The sequence below is a fragment of the Saccopteryx bilineata genome, chromosome 6 (assembly GCF_036850765.1).
Source record: "Saccopteryx bilineata isolate mSacBil1 chromosome 6, mSacBil1_pri_phased_curated, whole genome shotgun sequence".
Lineage (NCBI taxonomy): Eukaryota > Metazoa > Chordata > Mammalia > Chiroptera > Emballonuridae > Saccopteryx > Saccopteryx bilineata.
The window spans coordinates 16,860,030-16,874,869 of record NC_089495.1 but is presented as its reverse complement, the minus strand read 5'-3'; positions in this window follow the sequence as shown (position 1 = coordinate 16,874,869).

The window sequence follows — 14,840 nt, the reverse complement described above, 5'->3', positions numbered from 1 at the left end:
TGATGTATTACTTCTCCATATTTCCGGAGTTCAGTCCATGTTTTCTCTTGCAGGAACTCTTTCTCTTCTTTCAGTCCAATCATACGCCCCTGAGAACTCTTACTTTAAGTGTAGGTGCATAAGCCAACCTTGGCAATGACAGAATGCCACACTCCTGGCTACAGGGTGTCTGAGAGTAAGTGAGTAAGTGATTCAGGTGGACCAAACACGGAAAGCAGCAAATAAAGAGAAGTATTTCCTCTTAGCTGAGAAAGACGCCAGCAGAGGACGTCTAGATTTTTGTTTCCTGCTCTGGGGAGGATGTGGGTTTCAGGTAGGAGAGGATAGAGCCAATACGCTGAGAAAGTGAGAATGAATAGACCGGAGACACAAAGTCCTAGCCCCTTTTCAGGCCCTGGCCTGCTGCTAGGTCCAGCTTCGCCCACGGTCTTCTTGAAGTTCGGTTAGGGAGCTGCCAGTTCTTTTTTTTGAGACCACTGACTTGACTTGGGTATCTGTCTCTTCCAATCAAGAGTTATGGTTCCTTATCATCTTCATCAAAAAAGTGTTTTGTAAAGTAATTTACAAAGATATTGTCTCTGTACGTTAATGGTTTACATTCTAAGAGTTGTGAGTCCGGCACTCTCTCTAGAGCTGCTAAGTACATTGAATGCTAGGCATTTGTGTGTGCAGAGCTCTTGGTGTCAAGGTTAAATCATTCCCTTCTCTAGCACATGGGAAAATGGATGCTTAAAACCTTTCAGTGGAATAGCTATCCTTCCAGGCCCCTGGGCATTGGAGATTTGGTTATCTTTTCACTCAGCTGACAATTGATCCATTGTTTGCACTAGATAATCTGGCTTTGTTCAAGCACAATGCTGTTTGTATTTTTAATTCCAAAATCTTACCTCATTATGAACAACTTTCTACCCATTCCTCTGGGAATGTGCTAATGCTGTGTGTTTATATAGAAAGTAATGCTAAGGAGTCAGTACTGACATTTTGGCCTGCTTTCACAGGCAGGAAATAATAGTGCTTTTCTCATCTGTTGATGTTTCTTTTACTTTCTTCTCTTAATGTTGGATTGTGCCTTTAGCAACAAACTAGTACTTCATCCAGGTTGTTTCATGCACTGACCACTAACCACTGACAGTCATGTCTTTAATGATGTTTTATTTCTTTTGATTAATTCATCTCGACTTCCCTTGTTTTAAAGCCCAACCCCTAGCAAATAGCTGTATTTTAAGTGAATATTTGGAGTAACAATGAAGTTCTTCACTGTAGTGTTTCTTTGGCTTCCATCAAAGCTTATCTAACTAGTAAGGAACCTGCATAGACTGATGGGACCTGGTAAGGCCTGTCATGTACCCATCAGTGATTTCAGGGGCTATGTAGACTCACACTGTGCACTGAGTGCTGACCAAGTGGGTACATGACACCGTCACGGATACTACCATCATCCCACCAGGAGAAGCCGCAGACGGTCAGCTGTTACTGTGTTTTGAATGTGTTTTAATGAGATGGAGCCATTTCTTTTCCCCATAGGATATTTTGCCATTGAGTTGTGCTGGTGACTTTTGTTGTAGAACTTTAGAGAAACAAGTCTAGCAAAATTCACTTTGTGGCTCTTGTCAAGTTGATGAGGAAGCTTTTTTTTTTTTTAATACCTCACAGTGACTTTGCTGAGGAACTAAGGGAAAATTACTCTCTGGATTCACTATCTGAAAAACTTATGCTTTAGGGGAGCATTTGTTTCATTTACACGGAGCAGACAATATGAATTTTGCTGTATTTATTTTGGACTGGCTACAGAGCATAGAACCAAATTCTTTACTCATCTCTAGCAAATACAGGGTGGGGTGAAAGTAGGTTTACAGTTGCGAGTCCACGAAACACAGTTTATTCTTGTATCATTATTTATTAATTATTGTATTATTTTCCATACAAACAACTGCAAACCTTATTTTCCCTTACCTGGCATAGTAGACTGGTTGGAATGCATTGTCTGATAAGTCTTAGACTTGGCTCGGTCTTTTCTTTCCCTTTGCCTTACACTGTCTTATATTTGTTTACTTGAAGAAAATACTTATCTTGTGAATTTTAATAAAAATTTTTTTTACAAAAGAATAAAGGTATAGGTAAAATAGAATAGGTGTTTCTTACAAAGCGATGACTCATCTAGCCTGAACTCGTATGTGAACACACTCTTCCATCAGATGTAGTGCACAGCCCTGCGCACAGCCATAGTAGGTGCCTCCAAGTGTCCGCAGTACAATTTCACGCCCATGGCTTCAAGAGATTCCCTTCGCTTTTATTTCAAAGCCCAACTGTAGGTTAAATACTATTTAAAGAAGCTCTACTCTAAATATATTTCTAAACTGAGAGTAGATGTAAAATGAGAAAGTTCGAAATAGGTAGGAACGCTGCTGCATGGGGCCACTAACAGCTATGAACGGGAGAGAAAAATAGGCAGTAGGGAAAAAAAAAAGCAAAAATGCTAAGAATGCAAATCACCGAACACTTCAACAGGCCACATAATATCTATTATATTATAATATTCATAATGGTGACTGACTTAATTATCTAGAATTTTTGGCTGTCCAGAACTCTCACATTCCAAAGACTTTGGGTAATTGGGTTTTATATTATATCGATTATTACCCTACATTTAAACCTCAAAGTCATGTGAATTGTGAACCAAATCAGAGATGGAAATATTCTATCTTTGAATCTCTCATGGCAAAATGGGTCAAATAGATTAGAAAATGCATGAATATAGGCTGAATAACTTTTAGTGTCATTGGAAAAGTATCATTTAATAGTATAAAGTGATTGAACAGACGTGTCTCCAGGTCCTGCATAGCAAACAGCCTCTGTGTCTACCGTAGCATGCAAAAACACTTCATTGAACATTTAAGCTGTAGCTGTGTGTATTGTATTATGTATAATCGCATTTCTACTTGGGTTAGTGATAGATGTTTTTTCAAGTTGCAAGAAATGTACGTACATTGTTAAGTCAATTCATGTAGATTATGTATGCATAAATATTTATTGATAGAAAACATTAAATCCACTGATTTCATGGCTTTAATAACTGGTAAACTCCTGAACTTATTCTTGAAAAACATCCAGTTAGCCTTTCTGGGGAGCACAGGACTCTTCCCCGAACTTCTAGTCTCGTGAGTACTGATCAAGGGCAATAAAGTCCATTTCCCCAAAACAAGAAATAGTCTTTCCGCTTTGTGATACTGATTGGGTCACACGTTCTGTGGTGGCTGAAAGGGGTAAACACCACAGATTGGATGGTTTCTCTTCTCATTCTAAGCATCAAGTCAGTCAGTGGACACGTACCTCCCTTTTGAGATTTCTAGGAGTGAGCGGAAGGAGGGTTGCAAGGCCTGCACCCTCCCCTGGCTCCCGGTAGCCGGTAGCCTGGTCCTCAGCTACTGTTGGCTGAGACTGCCTAGGTTAATCTCAGCTTTGGGGAAGAGTTATCCTGTTCTCGCCTTGTTTTCTTTTCCTCAGGCCCAGGTGGGTGAGTAACATCCAGACTGAGGATGTTCTCAAGGTGGTTTAGCCCGGGGAGTTTTTTTGTCTGTTTGTTTGTTTTTGCAATTGTTCCCTGAAGGTGCATATTTTTTAGTGAGCTTTATGGGAAGAAGTGAAAACAGGGTCAGAGAGAATTATTTATTTGACCTATAAAATCTTTTTTTAATTTAAATTTTTATTTATTTTTAGTAGGAAACTAGTAACATGGTTTAATATTTTATTTTATTTTTTATCTTATTTTTATTAATTTTAATGCAGTGACATTGATAAATCAGGGTACATATGTTCCGAGAAAACATCTCCAGATTATTTTGACCTTTGATTGTGCTGCATATCTCTCACTCAAAGTCAAATCGTCCTCCGTAGTCACCTTCTATCTGGTTTTCTTTGTACCCCTACCCTCCCCCAACTCCCTCCTTCTCCTTCCTCGCCCCCTCCCCACCCCTCCCTCCCACTCCCTGTTACCATCACATTCTTGTCCACGTCTCTGAGTCTCATTTTTATGTCCTATCTATGCATGTATTCATATAGTTCTTAGTTTTTTCTGATTTACTTATTTCACTCCATATAATGTTATCAAGGTCCATCCATGTTATGGTAAATGATCCGATGTCATCATTTCTTATGGCTGAGTAGTATTCCATAGTGTATATATACCAAAGCTTTTTAATCCACTCGTCCTCTGACGGACACTTGGGCTGTCTCCAGATCTTCGCTATTGTGAACAATGCTGCTATAAACATGGGGGTGCATTTCTCCTTCTGGAACCGTTCTATGGTGTCCTTGGGGTATATTCCTAAAAGTGGTATAGCTGGGTCAAAAGGCAGTTCGATTTTCAATTTTTTGAGGAATCTCCATACTGTTTTTCACAGTGGCTGCACCAGTCTGCATTCCCACCAGCAGTGCAGGAGGGTTCCCTTTTCTCCACATCCTCGCCAGCACTTATTCTGTGTTTTGTTGATGAGCGCCATTCTGGCTGGTGTGAGGTGATATCTCATTGTGGTTTTAATTTGCATTTCTCTAATTATTAGTGATGTTGAGCATTTTTTCATATGTCTATTACCCATCTGTATATTCTCTTTGGAGAAGTGTCTATTCATTTATTTTGCCCATTTTTTGATTGGATTGTTTGTCTTTCTGGTGTTGAGATTTACAAGTTCTTTATAAATTTTGTTTATTAACCCCTTATCAGACGTACTGTCAAATATGTTCTCCCATTGTGTAGTTTGTCTTTTATTCTGTTCTTATTGTCTTTGGCTGTGCAAATGCTCTTTAGTTTGATATAGTCCCATTTGTTTATCCTGTCTTTTATTTCCCTTGCCCGAGGAGATATATCAGCAAATATATTGCTGCGAGTGATGTCGGAGAACTTACTGCCTATGTTTTCTTCTAAGATGCTTATGGTTTCACGCCTTACATTTAAGTCTTTTATCCATTTTGAGTTTATTTTCATGAATTGTGTAAGTTGGTGGTTTAGTTTCATTTTTTTGCAGGTTGCTGTCCAATTTTCCCAACACCATTTGTTGAAGAGGCTGTCTTTACTCCATTGTATTTCCTTACCTCCTTTGTCAAATATCAGTTGTCCATAGAGCTGTGGGTTTATTTCTGGGTTCTCCGTTCTGTTCCATTGATCTATGTGCTTGTTTTTATGCCAGTACCAGGCTGTTTTGAGTACAATGGCCTTGTACTATAACTTGATATCGGAAAGTGTGATACCTCCCCCTTTACTCTTCTTTTTTAAGATTGCTGAGGCTATTTGTGTTCTCTTTTGGTTCCATATAAATTTTTGGAATATGTGATCTATATCTTTAAAGTATGTCATTAGTATTTAATTGGTATTGCATTGAATTTATAAATTACTTTGGGTAATATAGACATTTTAATGATGTTTATTCTTCCTAACCATGAGCATGGTATATGCTTCCACTTGTTTGTATCTTCCTTGATTTCTTTTATCAATGTTCTATAATTTTCCGAGTACAAGTCTTTAGTCTCCTTGGTTAAATGTACTCCTAGGTACTTTATTTTTTTGGTTGTAATTGTGAAGGGGATTGTTTCCTTAATTTCTCTTTCTGACTGTTAATTGTTGGTGTATAAAAATGCCTCTGATTTCTGAGTATTAATTTTATATCCTACCACCTTGCTGAATTCATTTATCAGGTCCAGTAGTTTTTTGACTGAGACTTTAGGATTTTCTATATACAATATCATATCAACTGCAAATAATGATAGCTTTACTTCTTCTTTTCCAATTTGAATGCCTTTTATTTCTTCTTCTTGTCTGATTGCTGTGGCTAGGACTTCCAGGACTATGTTGAATAAGAGTGCTGAAAGGGAGCACCCCTACCTTGTTCCTGATCTTAAGGGGATTGCTTTTAATTTTTGCCCATTGAGTATGATGTTGGTTGTGGGTTTGTCATAGATGGCTTTTATCATGTTGAGGTATGTTCCCTGTATTCCCACTTTGCTGAGAGTTTTGATCATGAATGGGTGCTGGATTTTATCAAATGCTTTTCTGCATCTATTGAAATTATCATGTGGTTTTTCTCCTTCCATTTGTTTATGTGATGAATCACATTGATAGATTTGCGAATATTGTACCAGCCTTGCCTCCCCAGAATAAATCCCACTTGATCATGGTGTATGATTTTTTCCATATATTGTTGGATCCGGTTTGCTAATATTTTGTTGAGGATTTTAACATCTATATTCATCAGGAATATTGGCCTATAATTTTCTTTCTTTGTGTTGTCTTTGCCTGGTTTTGGAATCAGAATTATGCTTGCCTCATAAAAGGAGCTTGGAAGTCTTCCCTCCTCTTGAATTTTTTGAAATAGCTTGAGAAGGATAAAAGTTAGTTCTTTGAATATTTGGTAGAATTCACTTGTGAAGCCATCAGGCCCAGGACTTTTCTTTGTTGGGAGTTTTTCGATAACTGTTTCAATCTCATTTGGTGTAATCGGTCTGTTTAGGTTTTCTGATTCTTACAGATTGATTTTTGGAAGATTGTATGTTTCAAGGAATTTGTCCATTTCATCTAGGTTGTCTAGTTTTTTGGCTTACAGTTCTTCATAGTATTTTCTTACAATCCTTTGTATTTCTGTTGTGTCAGTTGTTATTTCACCCCTCTCATTTCTAATTTTATTTATTTGAGTCCTCTCTCTCTTTTTCTTGGGGAGTCTAGTTAAAGGTTCATTGATCTTGTTTACCTTTTCAAAAAACCAGCTCCTAGTTTCATTGATCCTCTGTATTGTTTCTTTAGCCTCTATGTCATTTATTTCTGCTCTGATCTTTATTATTTCCTTCCTTCTACTACATTTAGGCTTTACTTGCTGTTCTTTTTCTAATTCTTTTAGATGCAGGGTTAAGTTGTTTATTTGAGCTTTTTCTAGCTTCTGAAAGTGTGCCTGTAGTGCTATGAACTTCCCTCTCAGTACTGCTTTTGCTGTGTCCCATAAATTTTGAGTTGTTGTATATTTTAAAGAAGTAACAAGTATTCATTGAAAATTTTTCCTGGTAATCTCAAACATGACCCCAACCAGTTCCCCTTGCCCACACCATTAGGCTATTGTTCCGAGCGCCTTCCAGAATTTATGTATATCCTTAAGGTCTCACTTTTTACATAAAATAGAGTATATTAAATAGGCTGTTTTAAGTCTTGGCTTTTCTCTAAACAGTATACATCATTACATAGAGTTTATACAATTTTTTTTATGACTGCATAGCATTCCATTGAATGGATACACCATAATTTATTTAATCAGTTTCCTACTGAAAAATTGTGAGATTAATTTCCAATTCTTTGCTAACAATGCTTCAATGAATACAGTTATTCATGTATTATTTTGTATACATTCAAGTACTTATACCTGTTGTATAAATCTAAAGGTACAATTGCTTTGTCCAAGATTGTATTTGTAGCTTTGATAGATGCTATTTGCCTTCCTTAGAGTTAGTATAGTTCCACATTCCACAGTCCTATGATGGCATGTGTTATAAAACTTTGAGTTTTTGCCAATCTAAAAGGTGAAAAATGTTATTTCAGGGTAATTTAATTTGCATTTCTTATTTTCAAAAAAATTTTATTTATTGACTTTAGGGAAAGAGGAAGAGGGAGAGAGAGAAAGATAGGAACATTGAGCTATTCCTATATATGCCCTGACTGGGATGGAACCGGCAACCTTTGCGTGATGGGTCAATGCTCTAACCAACCAAGCTATCCAGCCAGGGTTGTTTTTCTCATTTTATAACTGAAATTGACAACTCTCAAAAAGTCATTTGAATGTTTCAGAGAACTGTTTATATCTTTAGACCCTTTTGTTTGTTGTTGATTTTTTCCTTATTGGTTTTGAAGAACTTCCTATATATTAGAGAGATTAACTCTTTATCTGTGATACAGTTACAAATGTGTTCCCCTAATTCAGTGGCTCTCAAAGTGTGCGCCAGGGTGCACTGGTGTGCCCTAGAAGATTTCCAGGTACGTGCTATGGTATTCCAGAGAAATTTGTGCCTGTTGGGGACCAAAAGACCAATAGGGTTTTTGGAGTTTAGCTTTTTGGGGAACAGAGGTGTGGGGAATTGGCTGTAAGCTGACAGTCTGCCCAGCCCCCCATTTCACTTGATTGATTAGGTTGCAAAAGGCTGTTAAGCTGTGGTGCTGGATTGTTTATCCACCATGTTCCCAGGAGAGACTGGAGGCAAGTTTCTTCTATCCTTTGTTTGGTGTAAAGTTAAGATGACATGTATGGTGGGGGTTTTTGGCATTCAACACAATTAAGAGTAAAAAGAGAGAAATTCTTCAATGTATTGAGAAGGAAATGTAAATTTGCCTTTCAAATATATGCCCAAACATTGAAGAAATCACTAGGACACATCAGGCTCATGTTTCTCATAAACAGAAGAATGAAAAAACTTAACACTAAGCACCAGGACCTGTCGAATTTACTAAATCTTACTAAGAATGTATCTATATATATAAAAAGATAACTTTTTTGTCATTTTTAAATTTCAACCCCTCTTTTTTATAAATTCTAAAAAGCATAACTCAAAAACTGTAACATAAAAATGTTTTTTAATGTCAGAATAAATTTAATTCTGTCGTATTTATTTTGTTTAATTACCATAAAAGCATGCTTGGACTTTATATTTTTTCTTTAATATTTGACTTAATTATTATAACATATTTCTCAGAAATTTGTATATAGTACACCTATATACTTTGTAGGATTTTAAATGCGCCCCGACTTCAAAAAGTTTGAGGACCACTGCCCTAATTTGTCATATGCTTTTAATTTTGCTTATTATTTTCTGCCATATAAAAATGTAGTAAATTGTTCATATGTCATGGATTCTGGGTTTTCAGGAAGAGTTAGAAAGGCTTTCCTACTTCCAGGTTTTAAAGATATTCCTCCACATTATCATATGCTGCTTTTATGGTTTTATTTTTATGTAATTTTTTTCTTATTTGGAATGTATTGTGGGATGTAGTATGAGAAATGAACGTAATTTTATTTTTTAATATATTAACCTAGTTGTCCGAACCCCACTTATGGATATATTTCATCTTTTCCCCACAATCCGATGCCGTATCAGCTTCCTTAACCTGAAGGGCTGGTGACCGGGGTGGCAGGCACTGCCACCCTGCCTTCCCTGGGCCACATCCTGGGCCACAGCCAACTTCAGTGTCTGCAGACATTCTGGAGTATCTGAGGGGAGAATGGGAGAATGTTTTGGCTCAAATGTCACAGACACCAACTGTTCTTTTAGACATTTAGGAGATTTTCTTGAATAAATGCTTATTGATTTGCTTTATGCCCTCAGGTCAATTTCTAGAGATTTTTAATGTTTGAGGTTTTTAATTTTTCCAGTTAAATAGTTGTTTCACTGGGAAGGGAAGAATATGCCACACTGCTCACATAGCTGCCCTGGAAGTCTGATCACATTCTCTCTCATGTCCTTCAGTAATGTTTGAACGATTTGTTTATATATACATTATATATATATAATATTTATTATATCACACTTACATTTATTGGTTTAATAGTTCTGCTTGGTCTGTCATCCATCTTATGTTAGATTTTATGTGTTTATAAATTTTTAGAAGTTTTTCATGATGGTCTGATTTATTTGTTAGTGAACAATTTTTCTGGTAGCTATATGTTTGGATAATTGCTCTGCATTTACCTTTTAAATGATAACTTTATATAATATTTTAAAATTATCCTTTAGTTTTTATAATATTTTATTTCTTTTCTTATTTTGCTCAGTGTTAAAATTAGGGTTTTTCTCCCGTTTCTTTCTTTTGTCTTGCTGCTGGAATTTAAGCAATAATATTGATGTTTTAGTATTTAGTATTTGCCATTTATTGTTAAATGTGCTTACATTTCTAAAATTGAATTTATTGCTTTCAATGATATAGTCTGATTACTACCTATTACAGATAAATTGAATGAGGTAAATCTTCCAAGGACTGCTGCTAGTGTTTGTGCACATTGTGTCTACACAGCTCTAGGGGTTGCTGTCATGTCAGAATCAAGGAGATTGACACCCCTCACCATGGCGAACTGTGCGGACCACACGGCTGTCTGCAGCTGTGTTGATTTACTCTATGTGCTACATTCTCCTAGTTTTTGTTAGCTGTAATATTTGTATATTCCTAGAGCATAAGACATTTACATTTCTTTTCTTACCCTGATTCCTATGTTTATTTTTGTCTTAGTCACAGTTCTTTTTCCATTGTTTTTCTACTCATTTCTTGGCAGGCTCAAGTTCATTCTCTAGTAGTTTTCCCAAGAAAAAAAATATCCCTTGAATTTTTGTATATTTAAATCTGACTGAAGTCTCTGTTTAAAGGCTGATTTGGCTGGGTATAAAAACTTTGGTTCTTAGTTTCTCTTTTAGAATAGCTTATAGTTGTTTTCTCACTGTTCTTTGGCATTGAACATTGCTATGGAAAAAATATGAGGCCAGCCAGTTATAGTATCTTTTTTATGAGAGGTTTGATCCTTTTTCCTGATGGACTAAAGTATTTTAAAAATATATTTCTTTAAAATTTTGTAGGATAGCCTTACATTTTCCCTTTTGGGGAATCTAAGTTTATTTTTGAAAAGTTTTCTTGAATTAGTTCTTAAAGTGATGCAATAAACATTGCAAAGTGAGTCACTTAAAATAGAGTCTGCAGCTCTTAGGGCAGTGGGCCTCTGCATATCTTGTGCCTTAGTTCTCAGAGCTGCTATTAAGTTACTGAACCTGTTGCTAACCTCGGCTCAAGGTGGAACCATAAACATCCTGGGACAACTGCTACATGGACACACGTGGGCTTGACCTCCCCCTTGTAGTTTTCTCCCCCTGATTTGCATATAGGAATAAATCCACCTCTGTTAACCTTCATTTGTATGAAGAATTACGTTTTGTAGTTTTTGCCTTTGTAGACCCTGACTGTCTTTGTTCCCTCTGAGCAGACTGGGTTGTTACCTGAAGCTGTGTCTGTCTCTTCAATGGCAATCCTGTTGCTCAAATCAATGCTTTTTGTTCTTTATGACAGCCTGACCCTCTTGTTTGGTTAACAACATCATCTTTCTTTATCATCTGTAGTCATCATTTTTTTTTCTCTAATCCTTTTAAAATTCTTTCTTTATTTCAATTTCATTTTACTTTTAAAATTTCCATCCTCATTTTTTTTGAGAATTCACTAATTATTTTTAACTTTTTATTGAATTTATTGGGTTGACATTGGTTAGTAAAATTATACAGATTTCAGGTGTAATACATCATCAGTGTATTGCATTGGTGTTTACCACCCCATGTCAAGTCTGTCTTCTGTGTTTCTTAACGTGTTTTCTGCAGCCTTCCATCTCTGTACTTCTTCCACGTTACTTTCATTTCTATGTTGATTCGGAGTTTTCTTCTTTTCAGGTTTTTGCCAGCACACATTTTATTTATTTAGTTAGTTATTAACTTGATCACTGATCTCCTGAGTTCTTGTAATTCTGCTTCATGATCTTCTATTTTTGATGTTATAGCTTTCACTAAGTGTTTTATTTCATGGCGAAATACTTGGGTAAAGTTTTCATCTTGTCTTTGGCAAAGATTTTTGTTATGAACTTTTAAACCTGTAGATAAGTTTTGCTTATCTTTCCTGCATTTTTTTTCTTCTGGTGTTTTTATAAAAATCAGCAATTATTTATTACTGAATTAATGGACTTTCTAAAAATTAGCAATTTCTGGGAAGTTCCTATGGAAGATAGGGGAGGGGCTAACAGTTATTTTCTAGGCTTAGTAACCCAGAGCTTCTCTTCTCTGTCTCTATAGAAGGGGACTCCTTCTGTAAATACGGCTGATAGTGTAATTCTTTGTATAGCCTACCTTCTCTGAACCAAACTGAGTACAGGAAGACTTTTGGTGACATTCTGTCCCTCTCAGTCCTAAAGCCATCATTGCAAACAAGATACTATTTTTATATTTCAAAATGAGGTTTAGGCTTTCAGGAAGTGTATCTTTTTTATTTAGAGAGAGAGAGAGAGAAAGAGAGACAGATAGACAGACAGACAGACAGGAAAGGAGAGAGATGAGAAGCACCAAGTCATAGTTGCAGGACTTTAGTTGTTCATTGATTGTTTTCTCATACTTGTCTTAACTGGTGTGAGGGGGCTCCAGCTGAGCCAGTGACTCCTTGCTCAAGCCAGTGATCTTGGGCTCAAGCCAGTGACCTTGGGCTCAAGCAAACGACCTTGGCTTTCAATCTAGTGCCATGGGGTCATGTCTATGATCCCACGCTCAAACCGGTGACCCTGTGCTCAAACTGGATGAACCCAAGCTCAGGCCAGCAACCTTGGGGTTTCTTACAAACCTGGGTCCTTGATGTCCCAGGTCCACACTCTACTTACTACACCACCACCTGGTCATGCAAAGGAAGTGTATTTTTAACCAGCATTCTGAAATCATTCACCATTTTGCCTGATTACCATTCTTTCTTTCCCCATTCCTTTCACATGACTTGCTTATTTAGCTGTTTTGGGTCTCTACACAGATTTCTGGAGTCTACAGTTTATCACTTTTTCTCCTAGTTGTGCTTATATTTTAAAAAATTCTTCTGCTTGCTTTTAGTGTTATTTCCAGAAGGAATGGTAAGGGATGCTCTTTGTGCAACTATGGTCATGTTATGGGCATGTCACTGAATAGTGCTCTAGTCACACACCTCTAATGGAACTCTTAGACTCTTCTAAGGCTTGGAAATAATTTAATATATTTGCTTACTAGATTTTCTACTTTTATACATTTTATTTATGGTGTTTCAGTGGGAGGTTCCAGCATTTGGCAAAAGACTAGTCATCCCTTCAATGTATAATATCTCCTTTTTCTTGCCTCCATCAGTGGTGACAGACGCTTCTACTGGAGTAATTAGCTTTGTTTAGGACCCTGTAGTCAGTGCTGGTTAGTAGGCTGTAACAGATCAGAATGGGTGCTTAGGTGGCGTCTGGGAACAGAGTTGTTAACAGATCATTTACACTCTGGGATTGAAGCTGGGAAGGATCAGAAGGAGAATGACCTGGGATTTCCCTATGTCCACTCTTCAGGAAAGTGTGGAAAGTACCACGCCCTCCCCCTTGTAGTGAAAGTGGAGGTAATTTTGAGAAAAACTGGTGTCCCTTCTTTATTTAGTCTTTAATATTATGTGCCATAACCATAGATTGATATTAAAGAAAATACAAAAATGAAAAGTGATGTGACATAAGGAGGAACAAAATTACTTCACTTGGGAGCATATTAGAAAAGTGTCCCCTGAAGGAGTATTATATGAAGGTTGTGTAGTATGTATTGATTTCAAGGAAATTAGTAAGTTTTTCTTGCAGAAAGATTATTTAAAGAAAGAACATGTTACTGGGGCTTAATTGCCCGATTCTGGAGTCTCAATGTCTTAGAAATGAGCACTAGACTTAGTATAATTTATTTTATTAATTGAAATATTGGGGTGACATTGGTTAAAATTATATACAGGTTTAAGCTGCCCAATTCTACAACACATCTCTACACTGTATTGTGTATTCACCCCCCCAAGTCAATACCACACAGTCTTGATTACTATATAGATCAACCCTAATATCAGGTAGAGGATTTCTTCCACTTTTTTCTTCTTTTCAAGATTGCATTAGCTACTCTAGGATCTATAACTTTCCATATGAATTTTAGAATAAGCTAGTCTATGTCTACCAAAATCCTTGCTGGCATTTAGATAGGAATTGTATTAAACCTGTATAGATCAGTTAGGGAAGAATTGACATCTTTACTATAGTGAGTGTTCCAATCCATGAACACTATATATCCTTCCATTTATTTATGTGTTCTTTGATTTCTTTCATCAACATTTTGTAGTTCTAAGCATACAATTCCTGTACATGTTTTGTTAGATTTGTACTTATTTCATTTCTTTTAACGTGAAAATTATATTGTTTTCTATTTTGGTTTCTAGATGTTCACTGTTAGCATAAGGAATGCAATTGATATTTATATATCTATCTTGTAACTTATGGTTTTGATGAATTATTTTTTTAACTGGATTTAACTGGGGTGACACTGATTAATGCAATTATACAGGTTTCAGGCGCCCAATTCTACAACACATCTCTGTACATTGTCTTGTGTGTTTACACCCCTCTCCGAGTCAAGCCTACACCCATCATCATTTATCACCCATTTACCCTCTACCAACACCCTCCCTCTCCTGATAAACCACACAATGTTGTCTGTATCCATAAGCTCTTTTTTTTTGTCCTTTTTTGGTTCTATCCCTCCATCTCCCTCACTCACCACCCCTACCTGATAGCTGTCAGCCTGTTTTCTATTTACAATAGCCAAGATATGGAAATAACCCAAGTGCCTATCATTAGATAAGTGGATAAAAAAGCTGCCATACGTTTAGACAATGGAATACTACATGGCCATAAAAAAGAAGGAAATCTTTTGTGACAACATGGTTGGACCTGGATATCATTATGCTAAGTCAAATAAGCCAGTCAGAGAAAGACAAGTGCCATATGATTTCACTCACATGTGGAATCTAATGAACAAAATGAGCCAACTTAGCACAGTTTCAAGCAGATTGAATGTATTGTAAAGAGCTTGTGCACAAAGGAGCTGCCCAGAACAGAGAAGTCGAGCTCCCCGAGGAGTTCTTGTAGATGGCTTATATAGGGGCCTTGGGGTGGGTGTAGGGCTTGGGAATGAGGATAAGATCAGTTGTCCCACAATCGTGATTTGGTAGCAGTTGATCCTAGGGTTGTCATAAGATGTTTTCCGTGGTCAGTGGACCACCC